Below are 19,631 nucleotides of genomic sequence, written 5' to 3'. Positions count from 1 at the left end.
GTAAATGTGATATTATGACTTCCACTTCACTATTGGTCTTCATAGCTTCTTGTTTTTGTGCTGGTCATACTCTTACTGTATTACCTTCTTAAACCAATCCAGTAACAAAAAATTTCTGTGCCAGCACGGGAAGAGTACTAGCCCCAACAAATTACCTACCTGTCTCAGGTGATGATGGGTATGTGGATAACTTACCACCTAAATTGATCCATTTTTTTATTCTTCCAATAAAGGGTTGATTTAACATCTTTGATATTGAAAATGTTTGACAATTTGTAGACACCCTCTATCTGCAAGTGTCTTTGTAGAATAAATGATAGATTGATTTCATTTAAACCTGAAGATGTATGACCATACCACGAGGGCCTATTCACTAAGGGGGGGAAAAAAGAAAACTGAGTGAAACTTCAGGACTCACCCACAGCCAGGTCTCCCTTCTAGAAGCAAAGAAGACTATACTCGTCTGAATTCACACAGTTATAGGGAACAAATGACTGGTTCTGGCTAATAGACTGTGAATGCAAAGAACTTGTTTTCCTTTGGAGTCTAAGTGGAGATCTCTCTGCATACTCTGTCAGACTGGTAAGATTTGTGCTAACACAAATAGTCGTAAAGATACTTCCCATCGTCCTGGGCTGTCAGGTGCACAGAGCTCTCTCACCAGCTTCCATGAGACAGACACCTTTTCTTTGGGAACTATCATGATTGTTCACTATTGCAACACATACTAGCTTATTTTGACTCAGACTTCAACTTACCCATTTACCAAATTTTGAAACTCTGACTTTTGCCAGTTGTTTCTTTAGAGAATTCACACCTCTGAGTAAAGTAAAAAGGGAAAGAGAAGGCAGATCAATTGAATCTTTTTTTTTTACTTGAGTATGTTGAGTGGAACAGCATGGTAGAGTAAAATTGAAGCTACCATTTCAATATGAGTTGGTAAGAAAACTAATTTTTCAAACTAAGATCAACAGAAGAAAAAACATAAGAGGACGAGACCAGCTATGTTTTCTTCCCCCATTGGTTTTGTTTGTGTTTTTCATTATTTCAGTATGTTCATCTTGGGTCCCTGTCATTCAGTGTCATGTACATTTTGACCTCTTTCTTAGTGGAGAACTGAGTGGCCCTGATTCATCTGTCTTTTGCTTCCCTGCACTTCCATTATGATGTGGAATTCTAATGCCAGGGCCCCCATCAGCACCTCTGCTCAGTGACTCAAAGTGGGTTGAATTGTAGCCAGCGGCAGGGGGTGATAAATGTAGCGTGAGCTGCCTTTCCCCCAGAAAACTGCAAATTGCTTGAGCAGTACAACCCACAAAAGGTTCCTGTGGAGTGAATTTATCTTGTATTGTAAAATACAAATAAAGAGGGAAAGGAAAGACTGGGCATTGTATTTTTGCAAAGTCACTTCCGATCTTGCTCAATGTACAGTCTTCACATGCTTGAGAGGAGGCTCCAATAGAGAAGACTGGACCAGGAATGTAGGACAGATATATAGATTTTTTGTTTTTTTACTCTGTTGGAGTTTACAACTATGTGAGCATTTCAAGTTCATGTCACTCACCCCAGAATAATAATGTGCACTTATGGATACATTTTATGCATGTTATACCACCTGATAATTCAGGATGGAAAAGAAAATGCATCAAACAGGAAGACACACTGACTATCAAAGGGAAAGAGCCACTTTCCATGACAAAACTTTCCTCAGAAAGAGCTATGCTCCTATGCATGGTTCAGGCTCTCCTGGAGTCTCATTTATAGGTTAGTTGGCAAAATGTGGTGATTAACTTTAAATAAAATTGCATCAGTGACATAGGTCAAGCAACTCTTATTATAGAATCTTTCCAAGTGTTGAGAAATAAAAATAATCCAGGCAAATAGAATGAGGACCTTGAGACAAATCTATCAGAAACAACCTTACCTGTCTCCTGAGATAATGAGAAGACATCAACTGCTTTAAAGAATAAAAGAGATAAAGGATTCCCTTGTTGCAATAAATAATAAAAAGTTCTGTTGTTATTGGCACCGTGGTCTCTCTCTGGTGTGGAACAGAGCACACACTATGCATTCCATACACTGCCCTCTTCCAGCTGTTTATCTTTTAGTCTAGAACTTTGGCTACTGGTTCCCATGTGGAGCCGGAGGCCACCACACTGAAACCACTCACCCAAGCTGCTCCTCTTCCTGCCCACAACTTAGCTCTCATTCTCCAAAGACTGGTAAAAACATAACTCACAAATACCAACTTATCAGACAGGTTTATATGTTAAATTCTGAATCCACAAACCTCTACACAAAAAAACTTATAAGCAGCGGACAATGATATAAACTGCCCATCTATATGAGACAAATTAGACCCATTGAAACCCTTAGAAATATTCATAACAGCCTCATCAAGCTAGAGATGCACCAAGAGAAACATACACTTCTGCCTCCATCTCCTCCATCCATCAATCTCTCTCTACCCTCTCCACTGTCCAATCATGCGTCACTTCAACATAAACCTACACATCATTCTTTCTGCTTACTTTTAAAACAAACTTCACCCTCAAGTGTAAGCTGTGTGTAACTATTATCACTTGAAAATATTCTTAATGACTATGTTTTCTCAAGGTTAATTAGCTTGGGTAAGCTTTAAAACTAAATTAGTCTTCAACTACATCAGAAATCTGAAAATGGCCAAATATCTAAAAACATAGGAAGCTCAACACATTTCTAGAGCTGAGACAGGTTGTAGAGACAAACCTCCACTAGCAGTCCCCTGTTAGCAACATGTGAGAGTAAGTCTTTGGCCTTCTGACCCAGGATCACTGACAAACTTTGAAATGCAGAAATATTGAAGGGCTGATAATTCTGGCTCAGCAAAGATTGTCAGTCGATTATTCTGATTAATGTGTCCCTTTCTGGACAGTGTTAGTCTGTAGATGAAATAGTCAGTTTCTTCCCAGTGGCTGCCTATCCACAAAGTATACCTCACCTATAGGTAGAGATACTCAATTTCTTCATTAAATCCACCAAAGGGGAACTGTAAGGAGCATATATGTCTCAACAAAAGATAAATAACATTAAATGTCATAATTTATAGATTTCTGATGATTTTGAAAACCATCTAACTATAAAAAGAATTTCTGAACTGTTAAGCCTTGACTGCTCTTGGCCATTTTTAATTTAATTATCTCAAAAACACCATTTTAATTGACTCAGAACCATAAGTTTGCTATCCATTCCTTAATTTGTATTGTTTAATCAACTAAAAACAGTGTATAATAGTAGTCATAGGACTGGGTCTAAGCCTTAAATTCCCAAATATATTATATAAGTACAATTCCTATATGAAAGTAACAATACTAATCTCAATTTTAAATCAATAAGAAATTATATCACTGAAAACCTTAAATCTGTATCAAATAAATCTATACCACTGTAATGACTATAACTGCAACTTTGTATTAATTACAAAGATTTCTGCCAATGTAAGATATGACTTTAGCGTTGTTATCAAATGAGATTATGGCTGTACAAATCGATGTGGCTAATTCCTTCCTGTTAAATTATGACCATTTCTAAATTTTTTATACAAACAACCTTAAATTAACCACTTTCACCTCCCCCACCCAAAGTCCAGGGAATCAGGACAATACTTCATAGTTTCTTCAAGCTGAATATATAGGCATTGGGAATTTAGAAGTAGGGAGGGGAATGAGGAAGCCGGACAGGCCTCAAGAAGGAAAGCCACACTGATGATTGTTGTACTCTACAATGTCTGGAATCAGGCCAGTTCAGCATTCTGATGGCAAGCTTCACCATAGCTGCACATTCTGCAACATATATATATATATATATATATATATATATATATATATGTATATGTATATGTATATGTATATGTATATGTATATGTATATGTATATGTATATGTATATGTATATGTATATGTATATGTATATGTATATGTATATGTATATGTATATGTATATGTATATGTATATGCATATCTATATGCATATGTATATGTATATATACATATATATATATGACATCACATGACTCAATATGGTGCTGACCCACTCTTACTTAGAAAATAACGTTTGGCTGAAGCCATAACCTTTTAGTGGATTCTTGCCTAGCACGTTTTACCACCTGTTTTGGTAAATATCAAAAAGTGGCTTAACCTTTTATCTCAACCTTTGCCAGCTCTCCCGGGATCATCTGGCACTAAAGGGATCTCTAACTTAGTGCTCTATGCCGCCTCTAAGAACTCATTCTGGATTCACTCCATCACCCCTGCTTCTTCTGTTCCAGGTGGATATGACCACTCTGGCATATTCCTTTCCTCCACCACCCAGTACAAACACTACTCTAGCCACAGATCCAAAGAAACTCCACGACTCTTCTCTGTGTTTTCAGACAAGTCTTGAGCATTATTCAGTTTTCCCTGATATATAAAAAATATTATCTGATCTAAAAGACAAGTCTTAAACCTCTTCCATAATTTTGAGGATCAATTACTCCATAACAACTTTTCTAAAAACTTCAGCCCACAGAGTTGTCCCTTCCTATAACTACTGAGTACCCTCTATATTCTCATGGCAGACAATGATTACCTCTGGGCATCCCTTACACACCTGACACCCAGGTCCTCCAGCTATGTCAGCAGCTACAGTGGTGGTGGCAGCTTGGGCTCAGGAACCCTGCACAATTGAGCTCAATTGCAACCTCTTCAATTGGCAAGTTGATGCTCCTCTCCACATTTCAATTTCTTCATTGTGAAGTGGAAACAATTACTACAAGACATACTCTATGGGTCATTGGGAAGGTGAAATGAGATGATGCATAAAAGGAGTCTAATGCAGTGTTCCAATGTGTGTGTTACCCAATGAGTGCTGGCTGTGCCTGTCACTCTTGGCTATAATTTATGAACACACCTGCTGTTGCTTTGTGTCTGCTCCCTACAGTCCTTTCACTGGAGCTTTCAGGGATGTACCAGTCACTCCTCTCCAGGATTTGTTGTGGAAAATAGTGGCGGTTATCTTGCATTGCCATAATTTAGAAGAACTGGTTAGAAGAATGTCTCTGGTAAAATGGATGTGAATTTTTTTTTTTTTTTTTTTTTTTTTTTTTTTTTTTTTTTTTTGTATGTGGAGATCGTTTTAAACAGAAGTCAAACACCTGATGGTAGGAGAGTTTTTCAGGTATTTCTTATCAGGACAGGACTCCTTGGCCAAGTTGTTGCACTGGTGAACTGGAAAAGCCCCATAGATAATAAGGACCATGTGGTGGTACAAATAAGAATCTCACTTATAGGTGCATAAATTTGAATGCTTGGTCACCAGGGAGTGGCACTATTTGAAGGATTAAGAAGTTCGGTGAAGTGTATCACTGAGGGATGGGCTTTGAGGTTTCAAAGCCCATGCCTACCTAGGCCTAGAATCTTTCTCAGCCTAAGATCAGAATGTAGATTTAAGCCCTTTACTTCAGCACCATTTCTACTTTTGTGCCACTATGCTTCCCACAGTGATGATAATGTTCTAAACCTCAGAAGCTATAAGTAAGCCATTAATTAAATGCTTTGTTTCCTATAGTTGCCTCGGTCATGTTGTCTCTTAACATCAATAAAACACTGAACAAGACAGTCAACTACCATGGGCATTAAAGCCTGAAGAAGAACCTACCAGACCCATTTTCTCTCTTACTGTGGCACTGGGAAGAAAGAAAATAAAAATGTCCACCCTCCACAATATTTATTACCAACATCTATTTGCATACATGTGTTTTAACTAGTAGATAGAGGTATCTTGTTCTGGCTATTAAAGCATAGGAATAAAGGTTTTCCTTTAACAAACAGGTGTGTTCTTTTTTATGAGGGTAGAAAACAGGAAGATTTCAGACAATTCAGTCTGTTATCTTGTAGTCAGAGTTGTTCTGTGAAGACCTCCGAAGCATGGAGCAGTGTCAACCTGTCCATATAATGAGGACAGCACTTTAGTATTCATTCTGTCCCAGACAGCATGCCTATTCTTGGTGCCAGTTCATCTAGCAAGATTTCATTCTCTTCTCCTAGGACCATTTAAACCACCGCCCCAAACTTGTAGCCCTGCCCACACCATCTCATCATCTGTGCTGCTGTCATCCAACCTCTGGTCTCTATGGAACTTGTCCCTTGCACCAGACAGTTATTTCTTAGTTTAAATATGCCCTCACCAGTAAACATTAACTGTAAAAACTATAATGAACTATAAAGAATTATAAAAATGAAAATATCCACCCCTGGACATGTCACAAACCACAGATTATAACCTATTTGTAATTTTCAAAAGCAATATTTCAACTGCCTTTGTAATGAACATAATTAAAAACTAAAATATAATAGTCCAATTGGGTTAAAAATTGAGGCTATTTAATTATTTTAATGGTGTTTGAATTCACTGATCTCAAGCTCCATAAAATGCTTTACTAAATTAAATTTCTCTGCTTTTCAGCCATGAATCATGCCTTCTCTACCCATTAGAAAGTCCCATTTGTCAGTTGTAGGTGAGCTGGCCCATTTACAATGGACTTGGCTTGTTTTTCATTTGTTTGTCTTTGACATGGTTTTCTAGTGATTAGGAGAGAATTAAAAGGTTAGAGCTCCAATCTCTACACTTTATCCTTTGGAAATAACATATACTAGGGGTAATATTCTTGTCTCCAAGGCATAGATTGAGAGAAACTGAGATGCACCACACAAGAAACAAATGCACATGCCTAATTTTGATGAACACTGGATATGAAAGAATAGAACATATTATTCACTAAATAAATTAGGTAAGTCACAAGAAGACAAACAAATAGACAGTATCCCCCATAAAAATTGAAAAGCTCAAATTTAACTAAATTCTACATTTATCTATGACACTGTCAATACTGGAAAATAAAATTATAGTACTACCAGCACCTACTAAGTGAAGGTTAGCAAAATATATTTTAACTCATTTAATCCTTATAAGACATAGTGAGAAGAAGATGGGCTTTGCCATTTACAAAGAACACATCTGGGGGAAAGGGTTTTAAGCAGAGTAAAGGTTTAGTCCCGTGAATCTATAAGGATGTGAGGAGGAGACTAATCTGTGGACAACTAAAGGCACATCAGTCTGATGTAGCCAGTGTAATATGTACCAGAACACAGATATACTTCACCCTACTACCCAGCAAGCAAACTTCTGGGAATGAGTCCAGGGGAATGTCAAATATATTTATAAGGAGACACGCGGGTGTTTTACTCTTCTCTGTCTGCAGTGTTTGCTGGTTGAGAAGTAGGTACAGGACAGCAACAATGAGTATTATCTATTTCAAATTATAGTTTTAAGTAAGCAAAAGTAAAAAATCAGTAAGATATAACCCGAAACTAGTCTATAATTTTGTAGTACATACCACTCACACTTGGCTTGAAAGGTTATTCCTGTGAATGAGCAACTGAAATAAGCACATGAAAGCTGGGTCACTACATAGGCTTTGACATCCAAAACAATTCTATGTTCCAGTCCCCAGAACTGTATGCTGATGTAAATAGCCTTAATCACAGGTGCAATTAAATAACCAATCAGGAATACTAATCTCTATTATTGGAGTGAATCCATGACCCTATCATAATCTCTGTCCTATTGCTGTGAAGAGATACCACAAACAAGGCAACACTTATAATAAAATAGAACATTTATTTGGGTGTGTTGTGTAACTATAATTTTTCAAAACCTAATTTTAGTGAGAGTTCTTAAATGTTTTAACCTCCCTTCTAGCCTACCACCCTCCAGAGGTAGTGGAAAAGAAAGAAAGTGGACCTGTTTAGAAATGGTTCTTTGGAGCAAATCCCGTCTGCATTGTCAGGAAATTAGTAGTTCATTTCACAGGTCAGCAGTGGCATCTTGATACACAAACAAACACTTTATATATCAGCAGTTCAGTTTGGTAGTCTCAGGATAGTAGCAGTATGGTCTTGATCTATCAGAAACAGATAGGCTTCAGGTGAATCAGCACAAGTCAGAGGAAGGACCAAGAGGGACACCAGGAGAAGCTCTCAACTGTGCCTCTCAGCAAACTGAAGTGTAAGTGAAGATGTAAGACCAACAAACATTTTCATAGCTCATTATACCATCAAGCCAAGCCCAGCCGCCTTCCCTGTCTGCTGAGTTCTACTTATACTCCTTCCAAATATCATGTGTCCTCCTTGGGTCTTGACTCAGCATGTGTCTTGCCTTAGCATGTGACTCTAACTTAGCAAAGTTAATCTGTCTCAGCTGACATTACTCTGCCAATCAGAACAGAGCTGTAAAAGTAACAAAATTAACAAGACAGACAGGCTTCTTGCAAGAACTAAGGTCATTTTTTACCATAAACTAAAGACTAGGCTAAGCCAATTCATGAATATTAGGTTAAACATGTTTAGAAAAGAAATTCTGTAAATTACATGTCTAGAAACTTAGCTTGACACTTTGGTCTGGGTGTGGTACAATTTTGTGTGGAATAATGAATATTAACCCATTTCTGGTCAGACCTAACATTCTGGGCAGTAAGATTGACACATTGCTTCTATTGGAAATAGTCTTTCCCTAAGTGTTGGGCTTTCTCACTGAGGGTTTCTCATATTGACCTGTGTCAGCTTTCCCCTACAGGTTCAAAATAGCCTTTAATTTATGCAGATTTCACTCCTCTTTTTAGTATTATCCCCAGGCACAAGCAACTTCAGAAGGCTGTCTCTTGGCTCTCTAAATAAGTAGCACATTTCTGCTTACAATGAACATGTGGATAATTAGAGTGAAGCTTGAGCAATATGAGAGTCAATTCTCTTTCTAGCAAAGATTATAAAACAATGTACCAGAAATTGCAGGTCAGAGCCAGAGCTCTCTGTCTGTTAGTAGAGAGAAGGGCCTATGGAGTTCCCTGTTCCATGGTCCTGCACAGTGTGTGTGTGTGTGTGTGTGTGTGTGTGTGTGTGTGTGTGTGTGTGTGTGTGTGTGTGTGTGTGTGCGCGCGCACGCAAAGTGTGTTTACTAGTATATTTAAACAGACGCCCAAGTGGGGGTTTTAGCATCTCTACCGTGTCACTCTCAAGGTAGTTTCCCTCTAGCACCTCCAGGAAATCCCCACAATATTGGAGCCCTCTCTTGATGTGCTTTATTCCAGACAATGACAGCCACTGAAACATCCGTCTGATCACATTGGTGACAGTAATTATCTAGGAATTGGACACCAAGTCATTACCAATGAATGAGTTATTACTGGAAACTGTGTCCAATAATGAAGTTAATGGGAGATAATATGACAGTCATTAGATGGACATGGCTCTCTTCATTGTTGAAGAAAGAGGAGCAGCTATCAAAGGCTGGCAACAAGCAAGAAGGATTAATCTATGTCAGCAGTGTTTACAACCTGCCTGGACTCTATTCTTGAGGCTGAGTTATTACTAGAGAGATTATAATTCCTGTTGAAATTTTGCATTAACATCACAAAAGATCCCTAGACTTGTAAACTGTCCTATGATTCTCTGGCATTAGAGCAAAGTCGTGTGCATACATGGCCATACATTATGCCTGGAATAAACTTCTCTTCATTCACCTACGAAGATCTGTTTTGGTTAGTTCTTGTCGATTTGAAACAAAGCTAGATATGTCTAAAAAGAGGGAACAACAATGGAGAAAATCCTTCCATAAGATTGACTTAAGATCAAGACTATAGAACATTTTCTTAATTAGTGATTGATGTGGAAGGGCCCAGACCAGTTTTGGGTGGTGGCATCCCTGAGGTGGTGGGCTTAGGCGATGTATGAAAGCTGACTGAGAATGTCATGGAGAACAAGCCAGTAAGCAGCATTCCATCAAGAGTTCTGCTTTAGTCACTGATTCCAGGTTCCTGACTTGATTTGAGTTCCTGCCCTGATTTCTTCCAGTGATCGATCACAATATGGAAGTATAAGACAAATAGCTCTTCCCTCCCCAAGTTGCTTATAACCATGGTGTCTTCTCACGGCAAAAGAAATTATAACCAAATTAAATTTTTCTTGTATCTAACTCTAATGTTATTTCTAATAATTTACTATAATCTTTTTTAATCTAAAAATGTTACCCTAATAGTTTACCCTTTGCCACATAGGACACTCTCTGCCTTATCTGACCCTTTCCTGTTACTCCTAAACATTTTATTTTCTGCTGAGTGAACATATAGCTGATCTTTACTCTATCAAGGGTGTCTCAAGAGGCAGGATTTAGGAAAATCCACCGGGTTCCATACAGATGTATGGTGAAGAAGACTGGAGGGGAAGATAAAGAGATGGAAGCAAAACAGAGAAAAAGAAGTGCCAGTGAGACTCCTCAGTGTGTGACTGACATCAAGTCTCTTAATCCTGAAGTTCTTACTGCACATGAAGGATCACTCATATAACTTCAAACTTCACAAACTCAGAGAAGATGGTGGAAGTAAAGCCAATAAAGAATAATACTTAGGGTAAGATGAAAGAATGTATAAATACATAGGGACTTTACCTCTGTGATACAGAAAATAGAGACCACAGCCTTTCGAAACATGGAAATATCATTCTCCAGTAATGCCTCTCTTTGTGGTCTAAAGATAAGACTGAAACTCTATATAAAAATATATATTCCTGCCCAGAAGTTCTCTCCTCATATCTCCGTATTTGCTTATTCAATGTTTGCACAAACCAGCTTCAGTTTCCCTTAGTGACCACATAGTGTCTGCTGTTACTTTGCTAGTGCTAAAGCAAAGGATCTCATCACCACAAACAGCACCAAGTATATTTGTGTTCCACAAAGGGATGCTATGGCTTGGGTAGGGGTGAGCATTGAGGGTGCCCTGCAACAGGGCCTCGCCTTCATGGATATCATGTTTATAGACATGTCTCAGGACAGATTTCTTATCTCCACTGGGATCTTTGATACTGAGAACTGTATTACTTTTGTACAGCTAATTTATTTATCTTGAGTTCTAAAAATATAAGTACTCACAGAGCCTAGTGACTAACCCTAAACACCGACTTCTTTTTATTTTTCAGTTTAGGCATTATCCATTTATTATAAAAGGGAGGCATGAAAATTATTTACATGATGAAATAGTTCTGAACATCAGTGAAATGGGCAGCTTCATGTGACACCATTTCAACAGTGACTTCAGTCGACATACTTCCCGAGAATGTCACCATCTCTAAAAAAGAAATAATCCTTGTCCTCTAGAACTACTTTGGTGCCTCCATAGTCTGGGAGAAGAACTTTGTCTCTGATGTTCACACTGACAAGGCTCAATCTCTCCATCCTTTCCTTTTCTGCCTTATCCCACAGCACAACTGTTCCTCACAATCCTTTTCCTGGAGACTTTTCTAGAAGCATAATGCCACCTTTGGTTACAGCTTCAGCAGTACTCCTCTCAACCAATACTCTGTCAAAGAGCAGAAGAAACTTCCTAAAAGCTTGTCCAGCCATGACTTGGGCCACCGCAGCTTCAAACTCTGCACTCGGGCTGCTGCTGCAAGGAGAGTCCAGCAGGTGAACACAGACTTCTACCAATGGATGGTAATATAGATAAAGATCTGAGAAGTAGGACATTAGGAAAACATACTCTTCCTGAGTCCCATGCGAAGCCTTTTAAAGAAGGCAACAACTCTTGTCTTTATTCAGCTTCAATCTAGCTCTAGATGGAAGCTCTAACACAGAATCAGCACTAACTTCTTACTAAAATCAATTAATTCAAGGCCAAAATGTCTCTTCAGTCTCAGCTCTCATAAGGCTAAGACAATATAAGAGTCAGTGCGTGAACTGGCTCAGTATTGGCAAGACAGTCCTGAACTTGGATGACATGTATTGTTGTTAGCTTTCCAGAGGACATCATACATGAGCACCAGAGTCACTGCAGTGAGCTGCATATTTTTAGAATATCACCAATGTATATAAGGAGTATTTTGTTAATTTATCAAACTATGAAGAACTGCCATTTATACCAAGCCACATACCAATATGACTTTTGCATCAGATACAGACATGATTCTGCACTGAAATTTTACCCTCTTGGGTAACTGGGTGCCACTTTGACTGTGCATCCTGTTCAGATCATTGAACGAGGGATTGAAGTCACCCGAAGATTGCCTATTTGTAATGACTAGAGCATTAATTAGAAGTAATTTGGAAAACATCTTAGTGACTATACATGTGTTGAGTGTAACCAATTAAACCAATGAAGCCAGATACTTAGGCAGCCAGGCAGCTGTTCATAGGCATTTCAGGTAAGCAGTAAGCTGAGCAATGCCCTCCTAGGACCTGACAGTTTTACATCATCAAAGAGTGTCCTCTCATAGAGGCTTCCTCAGGCTATGCTGGTGGTAGTCAGAATGATGTATGGGATAAGTTCTAAAAAGAGGAAGAAAGCCCTCATTATTTTTTTAAATTAAACATATTTCTAGAAGTACCAAAGCTATTATTGGCAATTATCTGACATCAATATACAAGAGCTGATGTAGGAAAGGGGTTAATGAGCTCTAAGGCTAAATCAGCACATACTTAAGCATATACTTAAGGTGAAAACAAGGTAGTTAGAGGAACCAGGCCAACTGTCAGCACATCCAAGCTAACACATGATGGAACATTTTAGTCTGGTCCATAACCCAGTCAATTCCAACATGGTGGAAACAAGTAACCATTGGCTGGCTTTTAGACCAGTGTTATTGCTCTGTAGTCTTACAAAGTGCATTGCTGATCTTCACAAATCTCTAGATATCTAAGTTACATCTCAACTAAGTTCATATTTCTTTTATCTTATGGATTTTAGTATAAATAATTAGTATCATATTTGACACGTTTTGGTTTTGTAGCCATTCTATTCCCATATCTTGTACATGTTTGTGTTATTTGTTGTTTTCCCAGTGTGAACAAGCACACCATTTAAAGAAGATCAGTTAGGAAGTATTTCAGGCTTTATATAGTCATAGTGTCTGCATCATCTCCTAGGCTCTGCTACTTTAACACACAGGCAACCACAGTCATTAACTGTAGTTAGACAAGTGCAGCTCTTTTCCAATAAAGTTGTATTTGCAAAGATAAAGGAGGGCAAGTCAGACTTGTAGACAGTATTTTTCCAGCCCGTCCTATAGGATATGAAATGAGGGTTCCACTAACAAAGAAAACTGTTCCTTTACTGTACACTTCCACATAAAATAACAGTCCCTGCCACTTATGCTGTGCAAGCATAGGGAAATGAGAAGGGAATGGTCCACTTGTACTTTACTTCAATGTCTCTGGCCCAGAGAAGTTTTATCACAATACAGTGAGGCCAGATAATTTATCTGATAAAGGCTCCTGTGGCTTTCCATGGCATGTGGAACTTTAACTGCATTTGCTACAGGAACCACTGTCTTCACACTATCTTCTTCTTCCTCTAAGAATCCAGAGAGTCTTCTGCTCTGTACCCTTGTCCTCTGTGACCCTCCTCTTAGAATAGTTCTTCCAAAACCTGTGCAGCCATAATCTCTCTTTCCTTCAAAAGCCCTCATGTAAAGACTTCTAAGTTGTACAACCTGACACTTTGACTAATCTCTTAGGCCTCCTTTAGCTTCAAAATTTTCCTTACAACTTACCAGTGTTTAGTATTTTGTACACCCTGTGTGTCATATACATGCATGTATATACTTACTTTCTTCTTCCCATTAGAACTCAAACTTCTTAAGGGAAGTCATTTAATCTGTTCTGTTCAATGTGGTATTCCCACTGTCTGGAACAGTGTCTATTCCATAATCAATACAAATTTGTTAAATGTAGGTTTTGGGGTCAAAATCCTATGACTGTCCTCTTAAACTGAAATTCTATGTAATGACTGTGGCTTCTCTTCTGTCTAAATGTGCATTTTCCATATCTTAGTTTTACCTTTCTACCCTAAGTATTTTCTTGCCTTGGAGAGATTAGAGATAATTATAGATTAAATGTTAAAAAAAATAAGGTAATATTTCAATGAAAGTAATATATTAGAAATTATATATTATTCTTGAATATATGGGCATATAAAATTATATATATTATAAATATGTTTATATGATATATATATAATATATTTATATAGTATATATTTAATAGCTTGTGAGTCAACTTTCTGCCTCATAAGAGGATTCTTCAAATCTATTTTCTTCTTTGGCACCTCAGTAAATAATCTGGCTCAACTCCTGGCCTTGGCCACAGGAAGTTTCTGTAGTACAAAAGGCAAGTGCTGTGAGGCACAGTGAGGGGGAAAAGGTTCAACCCTCATCAGATCTTGTGTATGGTAGGAAGGAACGTGGTGAGACACCAAAATCAAGAGTCATCCCACTTCCCCTCTCTGGCCTTAGAGTTGGAAAGAAAAGAAAAACCGGAGAAGGCACTAATAGGGTGTGGTTTTATATTTTTATTTTGGTGGAATATGAGATAAATCTTGCTAATCACTGTCTTCTCACTATCCTCTTCTTCTCTAAGAATCCACAGAGTCTTCTGCTCTGTACCCTTGTCCTCTGTAACCCTCTTCCTAGAACAGTTCTTCCAAAATCTGTTCAGTCCTAATCTTCTACCAACCTCTCCTAACTAGCTTGAACTGAGTCTGAACTTAACCATGGAGAATGTCTGTGATGTGATAAAGGGTAGCCCAACATTTAGGATAACTGATTCATGGGTATTCCTAGATAGGCATAGGTGCTGAGTTAAGAATCACTAAGACTTACAAAGAAGCAAGATGGAACCTACAATAGGGCCTGAAAGTAAACGCCGTGGATAGCAAAGTGACCCAGACACAGTGTGAGGATCAACAGTAAAATCACAGCGAAGCTGAGACATGACTAGAGAGTCAAGAGAGCCACAGGCTCTGAGATTGACTCTTCACTAGCCTCCTACAGAAGCTTCAGAAAGACATGATGTCAAGCAGATAAGAAGGCTGACCACCAACCTACAAGGGGGATGGAGTAAAATTCCTCTAGAAGATCCTGTCTAGATCCCAGCAATGCTATTGCCTTTCTCAAACACATAGAAAAATATCCACTGATGTGTTAATTAGGATTTCTGTTGCTTGATGAAACACCATAGCCAAAGCAACTTGCATGGAGGAAAGTTATTTTAGCTTATATTTTTAAATCATATGCCATCATTGCAGGAAGTCAGGGCAGGAACTCAAGGAGGGCAGAAACCTAAAGATGGTAATGCAAGTAGATTCAATGGAAGAACATTTGTTCCCCATGACTTGATTAGACTGCTTTTTTATATACTCTGGACTACCATCCATGAGTGATACATCTCACTATGATATGGGCCCCCACACATCAATCATAATTTAAGAAAATGTAACATAGGATCACCTATAGGCTAGTCTAGTGAGGAAATTTCTCAGCTGAGGTTTCCTCTTTCAAAAATGACTCAAGCATGTATAAGGTTGATGTAAAAACTATCCACCTCAACTAAGTTAGAGCCAAGTATCAGATCCTTGTAATTAGAATATGAGTAGTATTACAATATTGATATATACCACTTCAGGGTAGACATAAAGACCCAGAAATCATATATACCTAGGAACTTCCACAAGAAAAGTCAGCCTAAACATCAGGTCTATGCATAATTCTGGTACATTCTTTTTTCATAGCAAAGTACCCAGCCTGTTTAGTGAAGTGGAGTGTTTAGAAGGGGAAAAGGTCAGAAATCATCTTTGATCATTAAGCAGATGCTTACAAAAGAGCCATCGTTCTCACATTGAACAGTGAGGTTAAGGAGTCACTTGTCTTAGGTTAAGTTCTCGGCATAGAGGCGGGTGGTGTTTGCTATAGAAGATAGAATTGTGTATCCTGACTTAATACCTTCATGGTGCCAAGCCATATCCTTCTCTCCCATACTCCTTTATGCCAAAAGTGAGACTCACCCTCTAGAGAAAGACTGAACATTACCTGAAGGGGTTATTTGCAAATGTTAAAATTAGACCACAGATATATCTGACCAGATATTAAGTTCATTTATTCTACTCACTAAGTAGAAAGTTCAGGAGAAAGATCAAATTAATTAAGACAAAAATAAAATCTCATATTTTACTCTTTTGCATATCTGTGCTAGGTTGGAAGTTAAATTTGCAATTTGATTATGCAATTTTGGAAAAAGGTTTGAACAAGACTTCTAAGACTAATTCTTGCATCTAATATATAAGTAAGGTTGGGCTTTGGGAAGCACAGAAATGAGGAAATGTGTTCAGGAGCTATAAACACATTCTTTGAAACCAACTGAAACACGGTTTGCCATTTTTTCAGCTTTCTTTGAATCTGTGCTTGGGGGGAGGGGAAAATCTGTGAGCTTGAGTCGTGTTTGGTCCATCTTGAACAAGATGACAATCTTTGTTGTACACCAGGTATTACGTTATATTTAAACTACCTAACTCAGAGCTGACACAATATACACCCATAGTGATTGACAGCTAAAAACAGATGGAGACTATTACAGAGATCTACTGCTGATCAAAATGCAGAGAATAACTGACCAAAGGTTGTCTAGTCTCACTGATACTTCTGCAGTGCAACACACATAAGGCTAGGCAAGAATTACAAAAAGAAGATGAAAAGATTACAAGAGCCATTGGTTTGGGATACTTGTAGTTAGATAGCATTCCCAAGTACAGGGAAGAATGCACCCTTAAACTCCCAACAATATGATTGCCCAACAAGACCAGCATATTGATAGCTACTGACATGTAAACCCAGGCAAGGAAATTCCCTAAGTCCTCCTCTTAAATAAAGAGTGGCTCGTACAGGCTGAGCAACTGTGACCTGGAACAGATCTTAGGAACTTCTGTTCCCACCCGGAGACGACTTCAGGATGCAGAGCGGAACCTGGCCCAACTGCCAGCCGGAAAGGCGGCTCCTACAGGCTGAGCAACTGGTGAGTGGGAGACCTAGGCTGCGGGGGAGCAGAGGGATCTCTGCGGAGTGCACACGGAAAGGGCACCCCCTGCCCTGACCTGCCCTGTCCTCCCCGATCCAGTGACCGGGAACAGATCTTAGGAACTTCTGTTCCCACCTGGAGGCCACTTCAGGACGCAGAGAGGAGCCTGGCCCAGATGCCACCCGGAACCTGGGCTGCCGGGGAGTAGAGAGATCTCTGCGGAGTGCACACGAAAAGTGTACCAGACCAGATACAAGGGAAAGGCGAGAACATATCACTGACAACAAAATGGCAAGAGGAAAGAGAAAGAGTATATCCCAAGGAAACCAAGGCAATCTAGCAACACCAGAACCCAGCTCTCCGATAGTAGCAAACATCGGAATTCCAAACACTCCAGAGAAAGAAGACACAGACCGGAAATCATGCCTCAAGACGCTGATAGAGTTACTTAAACAAGAAAGGGAGGAAAAGCAAAAAGATTCAGAAGCTTTTAAAAAAGAAACAAGAAAAACACTCAAAGAACTCAAAGAACGAGACAAAAACAGAACCAAAGAAATAAAGGAATGGAAGAGGGAAATTAAAACAGAAATTGACACAATAGAGAAAGCGCTAAAAGAGATAACCCTAGAGTCAGAACACCAAAAAAAGAAATCAGGAGTCACAGAAGCAAGCATTTCCAAGAGATTACAAGAGATCGAGGAGAGAATCTCGGGGGCAGAAGACAACATTGCAAACATAGACAAAACAGCCAGAGAAGATGCAAAAAACAAAAAGCTCCTAACCCAAAATGTCCAGGAAATACAAGACACAATGAGAAGACCGAACCTAAGGATAATAGGAAAAGAAGAGGGAGAAGAGTATCAACTAAGAGGCACAGTAAATATCTTCAACAAAATCATAGAAGAAAACTTCCCTACCCTCAAGAATGAGATGACCACGAGCGTAAAAGAAGCCTTCAGAACTCCAAATAGGTTGGACCAGAAAAGAAATACCTCCCGACACATAATAGTAAAAACATCAAGTGCCCAAAGTAAAGAAAGAATACTAAAAGCAGTAAGGGAAAAAGGTCAGGTAATATATAAAGGCAGACCAATCAGACTCACACCCGATTTTTCAACAGAGACTATGAAAGCTAGAAGAGCCTGGACAGACATCATTCACTCCTTAAGAGAGCACAAGTGCCAGCCCAAGCTGCTATACCCAGCAAAACTATCAATCACCATCGATGGAGAGACAAAGATATTTCAAGACAAATCAAAATTCACACAATATCTGACCACAAACCCAGCACTACAACGAATTATAGGTGGAAAACCCAATACAAGGAGGGAAAATACAGCCTAGTAAAAACAAGAAAACTCCTAAACAAGAAAACTAAAAGAAGAAAAAAACACAGACACAACTCAACCCAAAAAAGCAAAACTGGCAGGAAACAGAAACAATTATTTCTTGATATCTATTAACATAAATGGTCTCAACTCCCCAATAAAGAGACATAGACTATCAGACTGGATACATAAACAAAATCCAGCCTTTTGCTGCATACAGGAAACTCATCTCAGAGACAGAGACAGACACTATCTCAGAGTAAAAGGGTGGGAAAAAAACTTCCAAGCAAACAGCTCCAAGAAGCAAGCTGGAGTGGCTATTCTAATATCGAATAAAGTAAATTTCCAAACAAAAGTTATCAAAAAAGATAAAGAAGGACACTTTTTACTCATTACCGGGGAAATCTGTCAGGAGGAACTCTCAATCCTTAACATATATGCTCCAAATAAAAAATCACCCACATTCATAAAAGAAACTCTACTAAAGCTCAAAAAATACATCTCACCCCACACAATAATAGTGGGAGACTTTAATACCCCACTCTCACCAATGGACAGATCAGGGAAACAGAAACTGAACAAGGACACTGCAAAACTAGCAGAGACTTTGAACCAACTAGAATTAATAGATATATACAGAACATACTATCCTAAAGTAAAAGAATACACCTTCTTCTTACCACCCCATGGCACCTTCTCGAAAATTGACCACATAATTGGACACAGAACGAGCCTTCATCGATATAAGAAGATTGAAATACTCCCATGCATCCTCTCAGATCACCATGGTCTACGGCTGGTCTTTAACAACAACAACAAAGACAACAAAATGCCCACATACACATGGAAACTAAACAACGCTCTGTTAAAGGATAGCAGGGTCAAAAAAGAAATAGAGAAAGAAATTAAGGACTTTCTAGAATTCAACGAAAATGATAACCCAACATACCCAAACCTATGGGATGCAATGAAAGCAGTATTGAGAGGAAAACTCATAGCCCTAAGTGCTTCCAAGAAGAAACTGGAGAGAGCTCACATCAGCAACCTGACAGCACAGCTAAAAGCCCTAGAACAAAAGGAAGCAGATATACCCAAAAAGAGTAGACGGCAAGAAATAATCAAAATTAGGGCAGAAATAGACCAAATAGAAACAAAAAAAAACCATTGAAAAAATCAACAAAACAAAGAGTTGGTTCTTTGAGAAAATCAACAAGATTGATAAACCCCTAGCCAGACTAACTAAAGGGCAAAGAGAGAGTATCCAAATTAACAAAATCAGAAAGGAAAGTGGTGACATAACAACTGAAACTAAGGAAATTCAAGAAATCATCAGATCCTACTACAAAAACTTATACTCCACAAAATTGGAAAATCTGGAGGAAATGGATGAATTCCT

The 19,631-nt window shown here is 38.6% G+C and overlaps 1 pseudogene across 1 annotated transcript; it reads right to left on the bottom strand.

The window, feature by feature from the left end:
• Positions 1-11,159: 11,159 nt before the first annotated feature.
• Positions 11,160-11,468, bottom strand: LOC308433654 (10 kDa heat shock protein, mitochondrial-like; annotated as a pseudogene). The gene has a single exon. The product of its transcript is annotated as a 10 kDa heat shock protein, mitochondrial-like (transcript).
• Between the last annotated feature and the right edge of the window lie 8,163 nt (positions 11,469-19,631).

Source organism: Micromys minutus, assembly GCF_963924665.1.
Source record: "Micromys minutus genome assembly, chromosome: 1".
NCBI classification, from domain to species: Eukaryota; Metazoa; Chordata; class Mammalia; order Rodentia; family Muridae; genus Micromys; species Micromys minutus.
Note: the sequence above shows the minus strand (reverse complement) of the source record. Positions and strands in the feature narration are given on the sequence as shown.